Here is a 13,389-nt window from a genome sequence, read left to right on the forward strand (position 1 = left end):
CGCCCCCGTGCTGCCTCACGGGAAGGAGAGTCCCCCCGCGCCCGGCGGCCATAGACCGCGGAGCGGCGCTCCGGGCCGAGGAACTACAGTGCCCAGAGCGCACCGCGTCGAGGCGGCTGAGGAAGCAGGTGGCGGGGCGTGGGCCCTGCCTCAGGGTGCGGGTGTGTGTTCGCGCTTCCCAGCCTTCCCCGAGGGGGCAAGAGGCAGCTGGAAATCACCAGCTCAGGAGCCCGGTTCCCCACAGGAGGGGCCCCAGAAGCAGTGCTGGCAGGTTGCTGAAGCCCCTTGTTCTCCAGGCTGCCCACCTGGCGTGGCTGCCAGCCCCAGCCCTCAAGGACAGCACAGGCCCCAGTGGGGTGACACCTCGCCTGCATGCCTTTGGTTTGGGTGGTGCCATTTCCTGGTATCCCTGTGTGTTCCCAAGCTAATTGGAATTCCAAGATAACTCCCAAGAAATTGGGAGAATGCTTCCCCCATCCCCACTCAAACACGTTGGAAAAAGCCCCTCCCTCAGGCCTACCTCGCTGGACAAAATGCTGCTCAACGCGCACGAATACTTTGGGGGAGACAGCACCCCACAAACCGCCCGTGTCCCCCCCCTTTGTGTGCAGGTTCGCGTGCTCACCTTTCCTTTCAGGTGGGTGCTGCCGGTGAGGCGGAGCTGCTGCGTTCCCCACGCCCCGGTACCGCCATGGCTGGCCGGCCGTGTGGCCCCACAGGACTCCCCCTTCAACAGCTGCCCGCTGACTGACTGCTACCCATTTATGTGCAGGGAGGACATAAGTCGTGTTGGGGCTGCAATAGTAAAGGTTTGTCTTTAAAAAGGTGCGCTTGTGTTACAAAGCTTGCCAGTCCTCTGGAGGTGATTAATAGCTTTGCAGATGTACAATAACCTAGTTGCATTGGCACAACTGCCAGAACCTATATTTCTCCCCCCCCCTTTTTTTTTTTTGGCTTTCGTACTAAGCTTCAGTCTGCTTAAATCAAAGGGAAATTTCTCTTCTGTGATCCAAGGCCTGGATCAGCACTGCACTAGTTTTATGAATGTCAGCGTGCATTGGTCTAAGAAAGTTTCTGGTCCTGGCACTTTGCAAGGAAGCTTTTCTTTTTCCCTTGGGGAAAGCAGGGCCATTTGCCATGGTACAAAACCTCTGCTTACCCTTTGCTACCATCGCTGATGAAGCCTATCAATGCAGTATGGGCTGTAGAGAAGGGTTGTCTAATTCTTTCCCAAGCAGCTGCAAAAGGCACTATTGGGACAGTAATGGGAGGATGGAGAGATGGTAATTACAGAGCTTGAGGGACCTGCTTCAGTCACAGAGGCATGCCACGATTTGGACAATGTCTGTGGATTAAGGACACAGAGCTAGACACTGAGAGACCACCTGGGCAGGTTGAGCAAGCTCGGGACACCCATACTCAGGGACATGTCCCCAGGATGTCTTCAGCACCTCTCTCAGAGAACTTACATTACTACTAGTGTGGGGGAATTTTTTGGTCTGATGCATTTTTGCAAACCCTACGTCTCTGTGCAAATTTTGTTCTATCTTTTGCTCTCCCACCGTCATCCCATGAAACTCTTTTCCCAGCAGCAAAGCAGGCCTGTCATCCCTTTTTTCATCCCAGCCACTGGTTTTTGTTACCCTGGCTGGGCCAGTACTGCTGTCTGTGGGGCATTGTGATAAGCTATGTCAGCAAACTAATTTGAGTTAAAAAATAAAGGTTAAAACCGCAGTTACACTCCACTTGCATAGTCTTGCAACAGTTGTGCTGGGACAACTGAAGAGACAGAGGCTGGGGACAGGCCTGGCCATGGATGAGAGAACAATGGGTTTTCAGACACAAAACCCAAGTCCGAGTCTGCAGGTTTAGGCGAGTGCTCTTCTCACTCTGGTAGTTCTTGTGCTTACTTTTTGAATCCTCATGCATTTAAAATAGTTTTGTACTTCTAGTTCTCACTGCAGGGCCTATGGGCTCATTGGGCATCTGTGGGATTCATCATACAGTTTAGGAGATTTGGTGTCCAGGAGATTTGGTGTCCAAATTTGGTGTCCAAATCTCCTGGAGACAAATGTCCAGGAGATTTGGTGTCAAGGAGATTTGGTGTCCAGGAAACAACAAAGCTCCTTTATAAGCCAAGAAGATGTGACTTTGTTGTCCTTTAAAACGAAACGACAATGAACAGTTCTTAAGTGCAAACATTGACAACTGCAGAGGGAATGGAAACAAATCCTAACTCCACAGCTTGGCATGCACTGGGCAGCAGTTAAAACAAAGGCGGTGGCCAGCATGCTTATTGTTCCCTTAGCAGCCTGCTGCTATAGCCACATGCGTTGGCGTGGGGTCTCGGTGGGGCTGTGTCAATACAAAGAGCTGTCCCTCTGCTGTCCTCCTCAGAGGGACCTGCAGGTCTCCGTGTCACCTCCGTCACTTAGGTCTGAAACAAACAGTGCCAGTGCCTTGCACCAAACTTTGGTGACTGTGGGCAGAGACAGGTGGCATCCTGCTGGAGATGTGCTTCTCCTGCTTTTGCCCCTTGACTGCTGACCTGAGGTCCTTTGTCCTGGCTGAGTCCTTCCCATTGCTCTTGAGCAACCACTCATGGCAATAGACCTGTGAAAGTCCTGGTTGCGAGGGCTTCCAGCCACACCAGGCTGCAGAAAGGTGGGCCAAGCAGACATGGCACAGCAGCAAACAAGGTAGAAGCAGCTAAAATAGGTTTAAAACCTAAATGGAAGCAACAGGTGTTGCTTAGGCTGTTAAATTTCAGATTACGGCTAATCCTCCTCGAGCTGAGACTGGAGTTGATCTCATTCACAGAATCACAGAATCACAGAATCATATAGGTTGGAAAAGACCTTTAAGATCATCGAGTCCAACCATAAACCTAACACTGCCAAAACCACCACTACACCATGTCTCTAAGCACCTCATCCAAACGTCCTTTAAATACCTCCAGGGATGGCGACTCAACCACTTCCCTGGGCAGCCTGTTCCAATGCTTGATAACCCTCTCGGTGAAGAAAAATTTCCTAATATCCAGTCTAAACCTCCCCTGGCGCAACTTGAGGTCATTTCCTCTTGTCCTATCGCCCGTTTCTTGGGAGAAGAGACGCACCCCCACCTCTCTACAACCTCCTTTCAGGTAGTTGAAGAGAGCAATAAGGCCTCCCCTCAGCCTCCTTTTCTCCAGGCTAAACAGTCCCAGCTCCCTCAGCCGCTCCTCATAAGATTTCTGCTCCAGACCCTTCACCAGCTTCGTTGCCCTTCTCTGCACACGCTCCACGAATATCTATCAGAATATCTATCTCATATCAAATATCTAATATCAGAATATCTGATAGATATTCACGAATATCTATCAGACATCGGGGTTTAAGCAATGGATTGGGAATGAGACTCTTGCCTTTCCATGACTAATGTATAACCTGGCAACTATTGTGCAGGAAAAGAAGAACATCATCTCTAATTATCTTGATCATGGCTTCAAGCTATTTAAGTGTAATAGTTGCAAGACCTGGTTATGAATAGCAATTAGAGATCCCCTTGCTTGCCTTTTACTGTATTTTAGTTCATCTGTCAAGCTGTATGTGAATCATTAGAGGTTATTTATGACTGGGTAAACTGCAGGACTCACTGGCATGCAGATGAAAAATATAACATACTGAACCCATAAAGTACACTTTTGTAAAAATTGTCACCCTAGTGCAGAACTGCACCTTCACTGGGTACTCTCACAAGTACTTCAGCTGCCCTTTAGGAGCAGCGAGTAACCAAGACCAGTGGGAGAAACTTTGTTCTTCCAGAGAATTGCTGTGTTGGAAACATGGGCCTGGAATACCATGAGAAGGCCTTGCATCAGGAAAAAAACAAGTCACCCACATGTTAGGGGCTAAAGCTCTGCTTTAATTTAGGACTGTGTATGACATCTGTCTTTGCATGTGTGCACACACAAGGCTGCTGTTACCTTCAGCTACCTTCAATCCCCTCTGTAATAAGCGGAACGAACAACATGATTGGTTTTAATTTCCTATAGACATTGTTTTAATATATACTACTACTACTATTTTCATGTGCAGCACTGTAATGTTGCAAGTTTTATTCCTTAGGAACCTTTACAAAGCCAAAAGGTCTGTTAATTTAATTAAGGGTTGCTCCTGTAGGCAGATTGCCTGGACCTGGTCTTGCGGTCTGCCCTACCAGAACGTGGCAGGCTGTTGTGCTGAGCTGTCCTCCAGAACAGCCTGGAAACCCAGACAATTATAGCTTGAAGCACACAGCGTTCAAAGAGCAGTTTAAGTTGCCTGAGAAAGTGATTGTGCATGAAATGTGCAAATGGCACATAGCAGCACTAATTTCTATCCTGTATTCCAGCAATGCAACTACTCTTTACACAAATTCTGCCTCACTCCAGTGCCAGAGGCATACCTTTGCTGGCCTAAACATTGGCATCCTGAAAATACTGCCAAAATGCTGGATGCTTGAGAGACAGGCAAAAATATTTCCATCCTTGATTTTTTTTTTCTTGAGCCGTAATCTTCCCTGCTTCTGTTACATGACTCAACCTACAATATCCAGCTGTGTTTGGAAGCTGTGCATACTGAACTGCTGTGCAGAAGGCTGTCCAGTGGCTTTCTAGCAGGGAGGAAGAATAGCAAAAGTTTCAGAAGAAATCTTCCCTCTATCTATCTGTGCTGTCAGCAGAATAGTTTCAAAGGTGGCTGTAACCATGCCAAGCCTGACTCGTATTTTTCCATCTGAGCTCTAACTCTGGTGGCAAAGCCTCCACAGCAAGCTGAGGAAGGGCTTGGGGAGACTGGCTGATGTCCTGAGCTGTAGCCTATGCCTGAGCTGCCCAGCTGCTAACAAGTTGTTCCAGTAAATATGTGCTAACTGGGAGAACTGGGCAAACCGGGAACTGTGCTGGTGGTAAACACCTGGATATCCAGTCTAACATCAGAATCTGGGTTATATGCAGTTTGATTTACCTTCACTATATGGTCCGATTTCAAGATACATATGCTTTCATAGGAAACCTGTGGGGATTCATTCCTTGCTCAATAATGATTGAAAGCAAGACGATAATTTCTGTGTTAACCACTAGATGGTCCTGTTTCTCAAAGAAAAAAATAATTCCAAAATAAAGCCAGTCCTGGCTTTGCTCCGAACCTGAATGTTAGTAGAGAACGGCTTCAGTGTAAAGCTACACGTAATTAACAATCTCATCTAATTGCTTGAATTGACATGGTTTTCTGAATAGATTTGAATACAACTTTTCATCAATCCTCCAAACTCAATTAGTGCAACTGAGCCTCTTATCAGTCAATGATAAAATATTTCCTAGTTAATGTCAGTTAAGAATTTCCAGCTCCAGACAGCACAAATGTCAGTGTTATCACTCCCTCTTGTTCCAGAATAGGCAAAACCAGAACGGCAGTGTTCTATTTCATTTCACACACGGAAGTCATGCACTACCCCAGTACAGAAGGCTGGGGTACAGAAGCAGATTCACAGCTCAGGTAGAGGTTCAACACCATGGCACTTGCAAACTATTCACATGCTGGTATGTGAAACAATAAGAGTGGTGGGCTGGAAAAAATATATTTATGTTTCTCCATCCAGCTGCATCAAATGCCTTTGCTTTGGTGGTTTCTACCTTCTGTTTGTGGAAGGCTCCTACCAGCAAAAGAAATACACAAAAAAGAAGTTTGGGATTAGTTCTTTGAGCAGACTAGGTGGTAGAATTTCGCATCAAAACTGTAGTTCAGTGTTGGTCTCTGGTGCTGTCTTCCCAAAGAATATTCCTCCATGGCAGGCTTCCTAGACCTCATCCTCTTGGGTCACTCCAGCCTCCAGGAGATAGCTTCCCATTGCCACCATTCATCCGTCTCACCATTTCCTGCCCAGGATCCTGACCTCTCCTTAGCCTTGGGAAGTTGCTTTCCTTCCCACAGCCCTTCACTCCTCTATCTCTGCTGCCTTTCTAAGAACTTGCATCTCACAGTGTCTCCCTGGTCAGCCATCCCACCGAGACAGTGAGACACTCCGGCTAACAGCGGGCTCAGCCCCTCTCCTGGTTCCCATAACCTACACAGGAATTTTATGTGCAGGAGTCCTTGGTTGTGTGTGGGGCAAGTAAGTGATGGAGGCCTGAGACCTTCCCCTGGGCCATCCACAAAGAAGAGAGCATGTGCCCAGCCGCTCACTCAAACACAGAAAAAGGATGGAGGTTTTAACACGCAAACCTCTGCCCCTTCGCTACAGACCAAGCTGTCCTCTAAATGATCTTACTGGTTCACTCTTTCATGACCCCCTTTCCCCTGACAGCTCTTTCCCCGTTCCTCCCAAGACTGCGTGGCTTTCACATTTCTGTGTTGCATGAGCTGACTCGCTTTCCTCAGCCAAAGCATAAGCCCTGCTATGAATGGGATAACAAATAAAACCACAACTGCCTGAAAAGACCCTGAGGAGTCAGGTTGATTTCTGTGAAGCTTCTGAGTACTGTACATAGCACTCTGATAGTTCAGTCGTGGTCTGGTGGAAAGAAATGGTAACTTACAGTCAATGAGGATGGAGTGAAATAGTACTTTGGTAAAAGAAATGCCTGATGAGGCTCATTTAAACAGACTGTCACATAGTTTATTAGTCTTCATTGCTTAGAACATTTTATAGTAGCCTTTCATGAAGGCAGAATGACTGAAAGCAGAAATGAAAAAATAAGTACTTGAAACTGGCAAGTGGTGTGTCCAGAACAGACGCACGGCCATGATCCTTCTTGTAGCAGGGAAGAGAGCTGTGAAGTCCTTGGCACATGATTTTGTGGATGCTGAGAATTTACATGGATTCAAGAAGCAACCGTGAAAGAAAAGTAGTCCATGAAGGGCTACCTACCACAAAGACACATTCGGCTTGGGAAGCCTCTGGACCACAAGTCTCAAGGGCCTGGGAGAATAGTCTAGTGGCGAATGTCAAAATATGCTGCCCTGTTTTTAGACTCTCCCCTAGATATTCTCTGCTGGCCACCATCAAAACCAAGATACTGCAGTAGATGAACCTCAGGCCAGATTGAAGGCAGCTAATCATATTAGAGCATTTTAAATAGTGGCTCTCCTAATAATGATTTTTCTTTGTATGACATATTATTTTGCAGGCAGCATTTACCAATAAGCAAACCATGTTAACATGAAGACATTGTACAGTTTTATTTTATATGGTAACTTCCATGTAGGTGTTACTCAGTGAAAATGATCTGTGCTATCGAAAGGCTCACGCTGCAGTGCCAGCAAGACTAGAAGGAGTAAATGGGATGAAAATGGCTTTTACTTCTGTTTTAAGATGATAGGATCACTTAGCAAAACAGCAAAACAAGACAGGGTCCTACATATGCTGGAGAGAAAAAGCCCTCACTCCAGCAATTGCCCACTAGAGATCAAGAAAGGATGCCCACATTTTCTGGTCAAAATCAATGTGAAGAGCAGTAAGGGAAAAGATCTACGATGCAAAACCATGAAGGGTTTTACTTACTAAGAAGATACCCTCTCCACGCATGCACACAAAATTAGCACAGCAGAAGCACAGCCACCGCCTGGTTCTTGGATGCAGATTGATTTTTAGGTAGGGAGCGTTTGCAAGGTTCAAAGGGAACACGCTAAAAGGAGGTTGCTGAAGAAAGCTTGTACATACATTATTGATTGTGTTAGCTGTAGAAAGACCTTTTGTGCTATCATGGACTTGAAGTGCTCTTCATATTTTGCAGTTGTAATCCTGAGTAGTCTGAGTAAACTCTTGAAAACTCGGATGAGGAAGACACTTCTTTTAGCTGTTACTAGGTGGAAACTAGAAAATGGAAGAGTATTCCTCAGGCTTCTTTACCATTTGTGTTCATACACATGCCCATAGAGCAAACTATTACATATACATGAGAAATTTATTTTAATCCCCACAATTAGTGACCATACGCCCCTGGTTGTGGTGGTGGGGTCATCTACTTGAAGCCTGGATACTGAGTAAGAGTAGGGCCAGGCAAAATTTCAATCATGCTTCCTTGTACAAGTACCCCACAAATTGCCCCTAGGAAAAAAAAAGTCTCATTTTGTTTGGGAGGTGGCTGCAGTGAAATAGTGTCATTTATACTTTGAGATTTTCCCAGCTGGAAGCATCTTTATAGAAAAACTAATCAACAGATTTTCTATTGAACTTCCGCTTCATCCTAATGGGATTGCAGCATTTCCTATCCAGTCTTAGCTTACGGACCGGGTCATGCCTCAGAGCCCCTTCTTCCAAGCACAGCTTTAAAAATTGTTTTTTCAGGTAGTCAGTCTCACCAGGAGCGGAGCACAACCCTGCGTCTGCAAAGATCTCTGCAAGAGAGCCTGTGGTCCCCAGGCAGCCAAGTAACGCTTCGCATCTCAGCCTCTCCGCAGGATGGTGCCGAAGGAGTGAAACACCTGCCGGTTTAACTGCTGCTCCTCTACAAACCTTCACGGTAAACACCATCTTAGCTATTAAAGCAGCAAGACCTGTAACAGCAAGCCTGTGATGACACATTAGTCAAGAGACAGTGTTAAAAATAGCCGCACAGAAGAGATGCCTATTGTACAAATACAATATTGCTTGAGATACTAGCCTCATGCAGACGAAATTTTCCCTGCCACAAAACCGGTAAGCACCGGCTTAAGCACTGAATCACAACTGATTTCATCAGCTACTTGGGTGCTGTGTTGCAATATGGCCTAAAACTTACGCGTGGGTGAGTTGACCCCAGCCGTGGGTTAGGGGCTTAATGCGACAAGAGCTGCAGTCAAGTAAGACCCCAAGCAAGAAGCAGAGGTGGGACAACAGCAAGAGGAGCAAGGGCTGGGAAGGGGTGTGTGGCCTGGCTGCTCCAGCTTGCTGGCCCTGAGAGCTTCCCACCATCTGTCTCCTCTTTCTCCCCACACCTCATGCCCAGCCACGAGTGTTTTCCCCCCACGGACACGCGCTTCAGACAGAACATCTCAGCCAGGCAGCACAGAGAGCTTGGCTTTCTTGCGCAGAAAGCATGGCAGCCGGTGCTGCTCTGGTCTGCCCATGTCCTCCCATCCATAGGGACGTGGCAGCGGCCCCCTCCCCTCCGCTCTCCTCCTGGTGGGCCAGGGGGTCTCAGCCAGGTGTCCTACCAGCCCCCCCGCAATCCCCTGGCGCCGCCCTCAGCTCCTGCTCCCTGCCCTGATCAATGGCTTTCTAACAGAGCCACAGTTCTCTTCCCCTCCCTTTGTAAATTTAAATTTTGCTCACTAGTAGTGCTGACGTCCTCCTAGCCCACCTCTTGACTCCCTCCCCCCGCTTCAAGCCCACTTCCCTCTGGTATAAAAGGCACAAGCCCCCAGCAGCTGCCCTGCTTCTGCTTGGAGCGGCCGCTACCTGAGGAGCAGCTTTGGTGCAAACAGGTGAGTGCCTCCCTCTAGCTGCTTCAGCGCTTGCTCTGGCTCTTTCTTGCTGGATTTCCTTTTTTCTTTTTGGGCTTAAGCTTTTCTACATTAATGTACACAGCTGTGCTCAGTAACTTTTGTCTAGTTTTTGCAGTGCAGGAGACTGTGCTGAAGCAACACGGCTGAGCCCGCGGGCAGTGCTGTGCCCCTGCAGGGAGAGCACACGCAGGAGCCTGCAGCGCAGCAGTGCACCTTTTGTGCTGCTCAGCCCTGAAATGAGCCATGATGGTCCCAGGCCTGGATTCACCCAGGATTTGATCTCTTGTGGGAATTTCCAATGCTGCTTTCAAATACGAAAGCTATTCACGTTTGCATTGGAGGGCGTGTGCACAGCCACTGATCTCAAATAAGACGCTATTTGAGGGTTTAAAGAGTTAATAACACCTTGTCTTCTGAGGACGTCCACCGTATGTTTAGACCTGATGGATCTGCAGCAGAACTTGGGTCTGGCGTGCTGGGAGCCCCTGTGTGCCCAGAGGGAGAGCCAGGCTGGTTTTCCACTGCTTGTGCGAGGCAGACCTGCAGCAAGCTGTGATACCACTGCTGCACTGTAACTTTAGTAGTGGCTTTAACGTGCTGTAACTTTCTCCTCTCATGTCGATGGAAATTGCCAGACCGCTGTCACAGATGTCGCTTAGCCAAAATGTAAAGGCTCTTTCTGCTTAGGGACCAAGCAGAAGTAGCAAGTTGAACAAGTTGGCAGCGGTGCCGACTTCTTGCTGAGCTCCAGGAGAAAAATTGTTCCTGGAACTTTTAATTGTGTCAAGTTTTGTTGAAACTAGTAAGGTTTTAAAATTTTTGGTGATCATTTAATGGTTGGAAACGGAAGGCACATACAGACTCACTGTATGAGGTCTTGTTTTTTTGATTTTCCCTTTGGAAGAAAGCTGCAGGGCAGTGGGCTAAGGCAGGTCTGGACCTGGGAAGATCACAGACCATCTCCCAGCCCCATTACTCGTGAAAGGACTGTGAGTGGGTAACCAGGATTTTGTGTTTATCCTGGAGTTAGAAATGCTCAGCATCATGCAGGGTCGAGTCTGTGGCATTATCTGTGCCTCAGTTTCTCCCCATACAAACAGGGATGGGACAAGTAGTAGGAGGAAAAATTAGGGAGGATTGGAGGTGCTGAGCCCCCTGATTATTTAGGGGTGGCATGTTACTGAGGAGCAGTGGGAGCCATGTGCTTCACAGAAATCCTAGCCAGGTCAAGAGTATGAGCAAAAAGTTCAATAAATAACGGCACTCTGGAAGGTGGCTGGAATGGCTGATGTGGGCATAGGACGAACTGGTGGAGACTGAGACACAGCACTGCTTAGGAAAAAGCTTGTGCTAAAGGCTTCTCCCTTATTTTTGTCTTTCATCAACAATGAGCTCAAGACAAGCGCTTCCTTTCTGTCACTCAGTTCCCAGAAAAACAAGCCACAAAACCAGACAGCAAGTAATCTGGAAAACCTGTCAGCAACCCTGTAAGCACACTGGAGAGATTCCTCAAAACATCTTCCTTGTGTCTAACTGAACCAGGCTTTGCTAAACATGGAGCAACAAGAGATGTACACCAGCTGAAACTGGAGGCAGAATTCATCCCATGTGGTGGTACATGCTAAGATCATTTAGTCCTGATTGTTATGTGATATCCAAGTTAGAAAAAGTTAATTCACAGTTCTGTTGAAATTACGGGTTAAAATCACTTTCCTCTAAGCTGTCTGCTAAGTGACTGTCAGTGTGGGGGAAAAAAGGACAAACCTTCACTGAATGCTAGGGGTTAAGGAGCTTTTGACTTTGCATTTTAATGAAAGACACGACCAGATTCTCCACGTGCTTTTGTTGTGTTGCCTGTGCCGTGTGCTTGGGAGCACCTTGCATCAAAAGATTTTCATTCCTGCTCTGCCCCTACTGAAGCACAGTGCTTAGGCAGCAACAGGGGGAAAATCCCACCCTTACACGGGGAGAAGCCTCTGTTTAGGCGTAGCTGAGAGGATTTCCCCTAGCTCTGTAGCTGTATAGCTACCGTAAATGATGCTGAAGCAAACAGGGCTCCTGTAGGCAGAGGCTCCAGGCTGTCAAATACATAGGCAGACCTTGCACATTAAAAGGTACCTAGCATGACAGCTGGGAGAGCTGCTCTGAGGGAGCTTGTCCAAAATGCCAGAGACAGTGGTAAACTGAGCCTGGGATCCTTCACCTCCTGGATGCCATTTTCCCGACTCAGCACCTTCTCTGCACAGCCCCTCTCTCGGGGGCTTTTCTCATCTGCTTGCATCTGGACGCATTTACAGGATCAGGACATCTAACAGTGGAAACTATAACTGGAAATAGTACTTTTGCATGCTGGCTGTGAAAGGATGAGCGGACATCGGAGGAGCGTTCCCCTTCAGTAAGCCTTTCTAATGCATTTAGTTGTAAAGAGATTGTGTAAAATGCAAGTGTTAGACATATTTTACAAGTGAGGAAAGGGTGATGGAGGTAGTGGCTAAAACACACTTTGGTGGCCAATGCCCATGGTCATACAGAGGGCCACACACAAAGTCAGCGGCAAGCTCAGGGCCAGGACTCACATGTCCTGTGAAGCCATGCCAGGGGCTTTCACTGTTGGTGAGAAAACACTCAAGTTGCAAGACTTACCTCAGCAGCTGGCTCACTGCACAGCTTTTGCCTTCAAACAGGCTGTGTTTGTGAACATCCTTCACAGGATGTCCTGTGAAATACCCAGGACATCCCCCGCATCAGTGTTTCACAGAACTTAGTCATGAAATGGCTCTGATGGATAGGAACACGCTGTTACAGTTGACACCTTCCCTCACCTTGAGAGCTTTAACCCATACGCGTTCCTCATGTTCACTTTTCTCCTCACAGCCTTCCCACCACCGCTCCATCATGTGGCATCCGATCTCGTGGACACCACGTGCCCAGTGGTCACCCAAGCACTTAAAGCTGGTCACTGTCTATGTGCTGGTGCTCTTGGTATCGCTCAGCTTTGCTTCAGGACAGAGCAGGCCATTTAAACATCAGATAGACAACAGAAGTAAGTATGAGTCTCACCTGATGTAATGCGATGGACTCCCATATGGTGACCCCACGGTCTCTGGTGCATTGAGGGGATCAGGGTCGGGCTGTCAGGCAAAGTTCAGCAGCAAATCCACATGGGTGTTTCTATGGTAAGATGGGGGTGTGGGGTCCTGTACTTCCATTTACACTTGTAAGCGCATATACAGAACTTAAACTCCTTCTCACAGCCCTTAATTAGCCAAGGGAAATAGCGCCATTTTTGATAAATACCAGAGGAGACACTAACGTACGAAAGACTGACAAAGAAAATGTAAGGCAGTATACATTGAGTATTTAAGCATCAAATTTTCAGCTGTGTTCCGCAGATCTGGGGTAGTTCACAACTACTTCTATAGATTTACAAGAAAGCAAGGGCCAGAAGTTAAGTTCGCTTTACAGGTATCTTCATTTCTGTCTGGAACCATCGAGTGTCTCTGTTCAGAGATGCTGTGCGGAACTGAGGCTGGCCAGGTGAAGAACAATACCATATGTCCCAAGGAAAGCTAACACACAGTCCAAAAGATTTTTCAGAAAATCTTTATCAGGAAATCTCATCTTCCCCCAAGGAGCAAAGGCTGATAATTGTATGTGGAGTGGGAGAGGGGTGGGTGTGGGGACTCAGGTGCGTGGGCTCTCAGAGGCACAGCTTGCCCCTTTCAAAGAGAAGTACAGCTGTGGGGAACCTCAGTTTTTAGGTACCCAGGTGAAAAAAATGAAATTACTTGGGTTTTGGTGGGCAGGAGGGGTGTTAAATACCGTGTGGAAAGACTTACAAGACGTATTTATGGAGAAATTTACAGCCAAAGTGGATTTTTTATTTTCTCTGTTCAAGCATCAAAATGCACAGGGGAAAATCCTGCTGCCTTGCCTGAGA

The 13,389-nt window shown here is 47.4% G+C and overlaps 1 protein-coding gene across 1 annotated transcript in view; it reads left to right on the top strand.

Annotated features, from left to right (window-relative positions):
• Nucleotides 1–13,389, top strand: part of TRAK1 (trafficking kinesin protein 1) — a 707,654-nt gene that overhangs the window by 319,214 nt on the left and 375,051 nt on the right. The window lies entirely within an intron of this gene.

The sequence above is a fragment of the Mycteria americana genome, chromosome 2 (assembly GCF_035582795.1).
Source record: "Mycteria americana isolate JAX WOST 10 ecotype Jacksonville Zoo and Gardens chromosome 2, USCA_MyAme_1.0, whole genome shotgun sequence".
Taxonomy (NCBI): domain Eukaryota; kingdom Metazoa; phylum Chordata; class Aves; order Ciconiiformes; family Ciconiidae; genus Mycteria; species Mycteria americana.